The sequence below is a fragment of the Micropterus dolomieu genome, linkage group LG22 (genome assembly GCF_021292245.1).
Source record: "Micropterus dolomieu isolate WLL.071019.BEF.003 ecotype Adirondacks linkage group LG22, ASM2129224v1, whole genome shotgun sequence".
Lineage (NCBI taxonomy): Eukaryota > Metazoa > Chordata > Actinopteri > Centrarchiformes > Centrarchidae > Micropterus > Micropterus dolomieu.
In genome coordinates, this window is record NC_060171.1 from 1,156,393 (window position 1) to 1,166,421 (window position 10,029).

Sequence of the window (10,029 nt, forward strand, 5' to 3'; positions counted from 1 at the left end):
TTAAGAATGGAAAACCGTATTTACCGTTGCTATTTACAGTTGAATATAAAGAGCCCAGTGCTTCGTCAAGAGGACAGTGAGAGACACCAGACCGACAATGCAGACGAGCTGAAGGCCGCAATCAAAGCAACCCGGGCTTCCATAACACCTCAGCAGTGCCAAAGCCTGATTGCCTCCATGCCACGCCGCACTGATGCAGTCATTTATGCAAAAGGAGCCGCGACCAAGTACTGAGTACATAAATCAACCTTTTCCAGAACTGTTCAGCTTTTCAGAAGGACAACATGTCTGTTTTATCCATCCTTTATTCTAATGTTCTGTTATTTTGAGAGGTGGATTTTTGATTTCCTTGAGCTGTAAACTGTAATCGTCACGATTAATACAAAAAAAAGCCTGAAATATTTCACCCATCATCAACCGCTTATCCTGCGTGGTACACCCTGGACAGGTCGCCAATCCATCGCACAGACAAACAACCAGTCACACGCACACCTAAGGACAATTTAGGGTAACCAATCAGCAACGCTTTAATCGATTTGAGGAGCAACATACAAGCATCAACAAAGCATCAATACAGCAAGAGATCTACAAGTGACAATAAATACTAGTAAGGGCTAATAGCACGTGTGGCATCAGTGGGGTAGGAGTTTACAAAAAAGTACAATCAATACAAGAGCATTGTGAGGGGACAGGAGGAGCATGTTAGAGGTGTCATCAGAGAAAGTGTTCTCAGAAGAGATGAGTTTTCAAGAGCTTCTAGTATTCTGAGATGCACCTGTACGTCGTTTTGAGACAACTGACAATCATCCAATTTTGTTCTTTCGGTATGAGGACGTGTTGCTGCTTTCTTGCTGAGACTTAGATGTTCAGTTTGATACCACCAACTAACACCTCTAAAGCTCCAAAAAAACAACTTCCAACAACCTGTACGGCATAAATGTCATCCATGCTTGTCAACATTTTTGTCCATTTTCGTTCTTGTAGCTAGCTAGCTATGCAGGAAGATCTCATCCTGATTCTAAATCTCACCTACAAAGCTCTGATTGCTCAGTAAATACAAGAAATAGTCATTAATGAGCACACCTCCAGACAGAGGACAAAAGAATGACGGAGCTGCTCAAAGCAGGGGGAAAAGTTGTGAATGGTGGTGAAACAGATACGGGAAGTAAGGTAAAATTATTTATCTTGAAGTTTATGCATTCTAGTCACAGTTTGTCAGTACAAAATGGTTAAAGTACATGAATTACTCCCAGAAACAGTTTAATACTACACACTGGATACTGTTACTGTGTTGAGGAACTTAAACATAGCTTCAGTATTTCTTGCATCGACATTTTTGACATTTCCCAGAGAGCACAGGTGGAACTAATAACATTAGCAGTGTCTGCATGCTGTTTAGGTGAATCATGTGCAGAGACCTGCTGCTTCGTTGGTTTGGCTCACTGGGACACATTATGTCATCCGTTCCACCTGTGTTTCTCCTGCTGTGACATGTCAGGATGTATTTTCTGTACAGCTTACAACAGCATTTTGTTAACTACGGTAAGTACTGCATATGCATGTACATCACATTAAAAAACAGCTGTAAATGTGTTTAGTGTGTATTTTTAACAGTTCTTCGTCATCTGACTGTGCAGTGTGCTGTAACGCTGAAGCTGTCGTGCGTGTGTGGTATGGACGGAGTGTTCCAGCTGGTTTCCGGTGGCGCTCCACACCTGAGGCTCGTCTCCATAAGCAATAAAAGACCCGGCTCCTGTGGTAACTGGCGCTTAGGCCAACTCTAGCGTTGAAGAAAGAGTTTGTTAATCTAGTTTGAGATCTCACTGATTGCCTGTGTTTTCTGCCTTCCCTGCCAGATATCAGCCCTGTCTAGGGAACTTGGAGCTCGGTTTCCCCCAGCCTGCCCGCTCTCCGCCTCTAACTCACGCCACCCACCTCTGCAATTCCTGAACCTGTTAATAAACTGTCATCGTGGAAACTAACCTACCTTGAGTCAGCTTTTGGGTCCTCGCAACTGCACCTAACAGAAACCGTAAAATGCATAAACCTGATAAACAGTATATGTACTATAATGAACTTTATTTTTATGCTGATCACATGTAAGTGTACCTACTTTAGTGATCTGATAAAGACTCTATTTGAGCTTATCAAGTTTAATTTTGTCTTTTTAATGACCTGTGTTCAATATGGCGGGACAAACTGTCTGCAAATCAAATCACTTTAGTTTCTCCATTGATTCAGTTTCAGACATGGAAAAGTAATTAAAATAAGCATTTATAGGAAAAATGTGAAAGCACATACAGTCACAGATCGCTTCAGAGAGTATCACACATTTCATCCACCACAACAGTTCTCATGACAAAAACCCAAATGAGAGATGCAAGAAGGACACAGTTTGGCAACGGAATAAATAAATTCAGCACTGAAACATTATCAAAGAAAACAAGTTTGTTCACAATGTGCATAAAACTCTTGCAACAAAACCCTTATTTGACTCAGCATACAAAACAGAAACAACACTGGGTACTGTATCAAGTTCAGAGCATCATAACACAATTCCCACAATAAATAACACATTTCCCTAAAATATTATATATACAAAAAAACATTTCACAGAAGTCAACATTTGATAAGATAACAAGACTAATGATTGGGATTTCTGCACTGCATCTTTGACTTTACACAAACTTTATGCTTAGATACAGAATGTAAACACAAAACCAGTAAGTGTCATGATCAAAAATTCAGAAAGACTTGCAATGCTGGAAAGTATAAGACTTTTAAACTCATTATTTTAACAGAAACAAAAACATTACATGATTCTGACAGTGAAGTGTTGCATAACAAAAAAATATGCACTATCATTCGGCACATATGACAAATACAGGTGCATCTAAAACAAAACTGAAAATTGTGGAAAAGTTCATTGTGAGCTTCCAAACCAGACAGAGAGATCAAAGGCTCAGGAGACCTGTTGTGAATTAATTAGCTGATTAGAGCTTTTTTCAGGTCGACATTTCTGTATTATAAATTCTTTATTCTAAATGTCTAATACATTTTGAGATCAAGTTAGTGATTTGTATTTTCAGTACGTGTTACAGAAACTGTTCTGATAATTTTTTCAAAGCCGAAATACTAAATATACGGTAAAATGCTCCATTTCTACGTGTCACTGCTCTGGTTGGTTTTCACCTCCATCACCTACATCTGTGAGAGAACACATTGTTAACCAGAACAAACACTGTGCAGAATGTTGAATGCACCCTGATGTGGCCCCGTTTCATTTATCCGGAGAGCCTGACAGGTGAGTGAGGACCTGGAGAATTGGAGTGTTAATTGAGTTCAGGTTGTGAGTTTATTTCACTGAGTGTTGGAGCTTTTCTGAATGAGCACACTGGTAGATTTGTGTTTGTCAAGAGCTTTTAAAAAAGCATTTAATAAATGTGTGAAACCGTGTGTGAAAACAGATTAATCAATGTTTAGACACTGAAACAACACTTTTGTTTTTGCCCCCATTCATCATGAGCTGAACTCAAAGACATAAGACTTTCTTTATGTACACAAAAAGCCTATTTCTCTAAAATATTATTCACAAATCTGTCAAAATCTGCGTTAGTGAGCACTTTGCCGAGATAATCCATCCACCTCACAGGTGATGGGGCAGTGGACAAGATGCGTGCCTTTGGTGTGAAAGATACTTAATTCCAGAGGCATATTTAAAAGAGATAACATAGAAAGCAAAGTTTATTTAGTCACTAAATAAATGTAAATTATATAGCGTTCGTTTTGATTCTTCTAGTTTCAGTGTTATGAGTACCTATGCTATTTATTACATTATCTGCTCAATCATAAACCACACAACTGCATATAAAGTGTGTATGTCGACTGTATTCTAAAATAAAGCTGCTCCTTTGTTTAGTGCCACAACACTAAATATTATTCTATAAATTCCAAAGACTTATCCCACACAAGATGACGGCACATTATATCACATCTGACCATGTTACTGTGTTGTTTAATAATATCTGCAGATCCCTGTACACAACAATACTAAGTAAACGCTGTGAGCAGGGTCTGAAATTAGCACCCACCAGATTTGACAGGTAAATTGTCAGGCCATCCGCCACTTTGGCAGACAAGGAAAACAAACAACAGAAGGACACATTTAGGGTTAGCATATTGTGGCGATCATGTGATACTTCTCCTCCAAGTAACCCATTTTACTCTGTCTCCCTTTCTAATCTGCTTCCTTCTTATCATGGCTGACATACAGTGTATATAGTAATAATAATAATAATATTGATCGTGTATCTTCAGTTGAAATATCTGGTTGTATGGTCCCTGGCACCTATTTCCAGGAAGAATGCCTAAAATAAGTCTCCTCAACCATTTGGCCTAGATGCATAATTCTGCTGTCCTTTTGAAAGGTCAGAAGCTAAGGAATATAAATCCATTGTACATTAACACATTTTATTTTACCATTACATGGAGATGAAATACAGAAAATATTTTCATCCTCGCCTGGTAAAAAAAAGCTCTATTTTAATGCAATAAAGCATCAAGACCATCAAAAGGTAGATTATAATGCACCTGAATATCTTCTAATACACCTGGAATACAACTGTAACTGTAAATTTGATGAAAAGAAACTGATATACAACAGTTATTACACAATCTTTCAAAAATATAGCAGGCAAATGTTTTGGCCATATTTACTGTTTATATGAGTTATCTTCAAAACATTATTTCTCTCCACAAAACCACGTTCCAAATAACATAAAGCTTCCAAAACATTGAAATATTGATAAAAAGTGTCAATATAAATGACCAAAAGCACTGCCATGCTTTACAGGCTACAGCTTGAGAACAGAACATCCTACAGGGCTGCGAATGAGCTCTTTCTCTTCGTACTGAAGAGACGAATCGATTGATCTCCTTATGCATGTCTGTGTAGCTCCCACAGGTCGCCAGCAGAGGCCGATACAGACTGCATCCGCCAAAGCAAACTCTTCTTCTCTACTTCAGTCTGAAAACAGAAAGGAAACTTGTTGTCTAAGCCGACCTCATCAAGATGGCGGCCCGCCAGACGTTCCCCTTCGAGGGAACTTGAACTACGTCAGTGACGACACTATGGGAACGCCTCTGGGCGTGGCAGGGCTGAACTATGAATGAAACTACTCCAATCCTATTGGTGTTACTAGAACGGTAGTGTGTGATGGCGTAACCGGAGGGTATATGAGCACGCCGGCACACAGGACACAATAGCCCTTTCTATGAAGCAAGGCACTCCAGGCGGGGTGAGGTGTGGCGGACCGACGCAGTGTCTCATTCCCCTTCTCAGGGAACAAGGGTTACTTACGTAACCCGAGACGTTCCCCTTCGAGGGAACTGGAACTGCATCGGTGACGACACTATGGGAACGAGATACCCACTTAGGCCGCGCCGAAACCCCGCCTGCCCCCAGCGTGCAGAACCTGACGGCACGATTAGGAGGAGAGCGCACGGATGCCGGGTGCAGAAGGAAGGTCCAGACTGTAAAACTGGATGAAAGTGTGAGGGGTGGCACAGCCAGCCGCGCCACACAAATCCTGGAGTGACGCCCCTGCGAGGAGGGCCCTAGAAGCCGCCATGCCTCGAGTAGAGCGCACCCTTACGGCCATAGGTGAAGGCAAACCGCGCACATTTTTTGGCCACAGGCGGTGCAGCAGCCTTTGGTGGGCAGGAAACTGGACGAGCGGTTTCTGCAACACAGAGCGCCACCCCCGCGTCGGCCCTTTTTCACAACGAGTTGTGTGGAACAAACCCTTCTCTGCACGGCTGTCTATGTCCCCCCGGCTGGACTACGGCAACGTGACTGAGATCAGACAGCACGGCTACGGAGCGATGCCATGGGTGTAGGAGGCGCTGGCTAGTTACCTCTCTCCCAACCTCGCCTCATCCCTCCGTACACAGGCGCTCCCCACCAAGCCGTGTCGGATGACATCCGATTTGGTGGGCAAGGCCTACATGGCAGCGGGTCGAGCTGGTGCCAGCCTGCACAAGATGGCTGTCTTGCAGGCGTACCAGGCCGATCTCCTTCGGGACTGTGACTTAGGGGGGAGGTCCCTCTGAGGAGGACCTGACTGAGGCCCGTAGAGCGATGGACTTAGCTCTCCGTGTGACCAAGGAAACGGCCCGTTCCATCGGTCGATCCATGGCGGCTTTGGCGGCTACGGAGCGCCATCTGTGGCTCAACCTCTCAGGCATCCAGGGGAAGGAGAGGGCTTTTCTCCTGGATGCGCCCCTCTCGCCTACGGCTCAGGAAAGGCAGACGCAGCCTTCGTCCAGCACCTACCGCCGCAGCCAGAAGCAGAGCGTCGCTTCACGGGATCCCCCTCAACCAACCTGGGACGCAAGACGGCGCTCTCGCCCACAGCCCCCCCGAGAAGACTGATCTGAGGACTGTCATTCAGTCTCGGCGGGCCCAGGGGAAGAGGTCCTTAAACTTCGAGTAGGGGGACCCACCACCACCCCCCGCTTCCTCCCCCTGAGAGAGGTTTGCCTTCACCTATGGCAGTAAGGGTGCGCTCTACTCGAGGCATGGCGGCTTCTAGGGCCCTCCTCGCAGGGCGTCACTCCAGGATTTGTGTGACGCGGCTGGCTGTGCCACCCCTCACACTTTCATCCAGTTTTACAGTCTGGACCTTCCTTCTGCACTCGGCACCCGTGCGCTCTCCTCCTAATCGTGCCGTCAGGTTCTGCACACTGGGGTCAGGCGGGGTTTCGGCGCGGCCTAAGTGGGTATCTCGTTCCCATAGTGTCGTCACCGACGCAGTTCCAGTTCCCTCGAAGGGGAACGTCTCGGCTTTCATTCATAGTGTCGTCACCGACACAGTTTGAGTTCCCCTTCTCGGGGAACAAGGGTTACATACGTAACACGAGATGGTCTCTGTTGACACAAAGGACCGCTGCTTTTTGGATGGAAAACAGAACAGCGAACATCGATTACCTGCCTGTTATCGGGTCGGTCCGTTACCAAGGTCCAGTGATTGTCTTGTAGCAAAACACATCAGTCCTTTTGTGCATGCAAACATAATGTTGTTGTGTAAATGGATTGATCATTGAATGAGATTTAAATTAAACCATGCCTAAATGAGCTGAATGTTGTTCGTTCATTTAGCACTTACATTTCTGAAGATAAAATGTCTGAAAAGCCTGGACCTCATTTGTTTTATTGAGCTGTATTCAGCAACACTCTCCTTTCAGCTCTGGTTTGGCCTCCACCAACTCCCGAGAAATCTATCTGGCTGATTAGCTGCTAAATGTTCCACTTTCTTCATCAACTAGCTTTTAGCCTTTTTCAATTCTCATGCTGTTTTATAAAAATATAATTATGTGAGCTGCAGACTGAGGTGATCAGATTTCTGAAATGAAAGCTGGGGACATTTTTGGTTTGGTGTCATTAAAAAATATGTTATTATCTATGAAATAAAATAGGGGTTTTATGATCTGTCAAATATAACTCTTCTGAATGAAATCAAGTCATTTTGAAGCAGAAACTACCTTTTAATCAACAAGGAGAGGCTGCAATCACTTTCTGGCAAGTAGAATACTGCATTTTATTTACATAATATTATTATTATTATTATTATTATATACAGTAGCACATGGTGGCTCCGCTTTAATCTTGAGAAGCTGCAGAGCTGCAGTCTCTGTTCATTCAACTTACACTGCACATTTCCAGCTAAACTGAGGCTTTTTGAAGACCCTTTTTTCTCTCTCCCCTGCCATTCACCGTGCTGCCGACAGCTGCATGCACGTCGCAGTTCCTCGCAGGTCTATTTCAAGTAGCCGGCTATTTAAAAACGATAAAATGTTCTTTGTGTGGTTCATCAACGGTGATAAATTATCCGAAGGTCCTGTGAGGTTGTGACAGAGCCAGAGAATGGCATGCGACTTTTTATGCTTCTGGTGTGTTTTAATTTGTGTGCTGTGCCTTTTTACCTTTTTTAGTGTGTTATGTGTTTTAATGTATGTGTGTTTTTTAAGTTTTACTTATTGGCTGGACTGATCTTAAACCGCACACCTCCACTGATGACATAATGAGCAACAGGTGTGGAAGCCGTCAACGGATTGGACAGGACTCCTTTTTAAGTGAAGCAACGGCAGTAGGAAGAGCGAGGGAGCGAGGAACACGACGACACGGATGAAGGATGTAGGCCGGTAAGGAGCGTGACTGCGGGGAAGCAGGCAGAGGAGATGGAGGTTCGATGGAGAGAAGAGCGAAGAGAGCAGCAGGGAAAGTCGGCTAGCTTGTTGAGCGCTGAGCAGGAGGGCATCGAGCAGGAGGACGGCAGCTATGAAAGACCTGTGGGGAAGTAATTGATTGGACGGAACCGGCGACTGTGAGAGCAGTCGCTATAGAGGCCTGCAAGGAGATGCCGGGCTGATTCGGGCAGAGCCAGGAGCAACACGAGTAGACGACCGCAGCAGCCAGTGTCCACCAACGCGCTTCCACTCAGGCCTGGGCGAACAGTACAACTGTCGCCCGGGGAAACCGTGAGTAACAGTTTACGTATCTTAAGCCAGGTGGCACAGACGACCAGGCAGGGGAGGGGTGCAGAGTCGGGGTTGTGAGGCATAGGGTGCAGGTTGATTGACGTGAGCACACTACTCGCCAATGCTTCCTCTGTTGTAGGAAACCGACGAGCGGCGAGGACCCGTGGAGCTGCTGGTACGTGGGACTGAGGAATCCCCAGAGGGACTGTTCGCTGTGCCGGGAGCTTTCAAATCACGGAACATTTCTCTTTTATTTAGCTTTTGTTTTTTTATCTGTGGCGCCACATGGGTTTTAGTTAGGCTGCTTTAAACTTATAAACATTAATTTTAGCTCCTGTGGTTTGTTTCTGCTCCAACAGAACCTCTGTGTCTGTGAGTCCTAGGGCTCATTCCCTAGGTGGCGTTGTCGGCATATTTTTTTAGTTAGTAATACCCTTTTAATTTATCTTATCACGTATCCACATGCGCCACACGTGTCAAGGTGCGAACAACTCGGCACAACACCAGTGAAGCTGGAGCTGCGTCTCTTCAGCAAGTGTTCCTCTTCAGCCACCACACACATACACGCTACGCCTACACATGCGCACTGATGACCCAGGGTTAGGGTTACAATTTTGGATTTATTCACGCACTTTAAAAACATTTATTGAAAGTTTTTTGCTTTTTACATGTTTATTTACGGCATTAAACGTTGAAGTGTATATTGTAATAGGCTGTATTAACTGGTAGTTCTATGTGAAATCAGACGTTGAGCACCCCCATATCGCCAAAATGGCCATCCTTGTTTCGCTGCGTAGCTTCTACTGTGAGACTGAAAGTCGAATCAGGCTCCGCCCATCGAAGCATCGTCTCTTCGACTATTAGGGGCCAGCCCTAATAGGATACAATCTGTTTTCCAAATATAATTAAGGATTCTGTTAAAAGAAACATTAAAGTTTCACAAAGACATACCCTTGCTATTACCATGGACATAAAGTGATGTTTATTTGTTAAGTCGATCGCTTTTCGGCACGACACCTGTATGTTCTGCTGTCCAGTCTTTCTGGCCATGTAACATCTGATTTCAGGTCTGTTAACACTTTATGCAGTCTATGATTAACACACAGTTTAAAAACTGGCTCATTTCCGGGGACATGTCCAGACTGGGACAGGCCACCAAAACTGGGGACGTCGTCACCTTACTGCAGACAGGACTGTTGAGTCTCAGTGAGATTGGCAGTATGGGCAACACATCATAGGGTCAGCTGTTTCAGCGTTAATATAACATTTCATTTTTAACCTCAGTTATCCTATTACTGGATTGTGTGAAAAAAAAATTAGTCAATTTTGCGTGTATGGGAGACGCCCAGGTGCGTCTATATGAGACCCTGGGGTTGACGGGAAACCAAGCGGGAAGCTTTAGGTCTGAGATGTGAATTCAGTGAGACAGTCCCAAAACAGACGGCCCCGTTACTGGGGGCAACTGTGCTAGGGGCGAAATTACTGATTGAA

General features: G+C 44.4%; 1 long non-coding RNA gene across 2 annotated transcripts; it reads left to right on the forward strand.

Moving 5' to 3' along the window:
- Positions 1–762: 762 nt before the first annotated feature.
- Positions 763–2,035, forward strand: LOC123962477. 2 transcript variants are annotated; one of them, XR_006822949.1, is made up of 3 exons: positions 763–1,170; positions 1,638–1,758; positions 1,857–2,035. It is a non-coding gene; the product is annotated as an uncharacterized LOC123962477 (long non-coding RNA). The 2 variants fall into 2 exon arrangements; XR_006822948.1 differs by lacking the exon at positions 763–1,170 and adding an exon at positions 1,299–1,542.
- Positions 2,036–10,029: the final 7,994 nt, after the last annotated feature.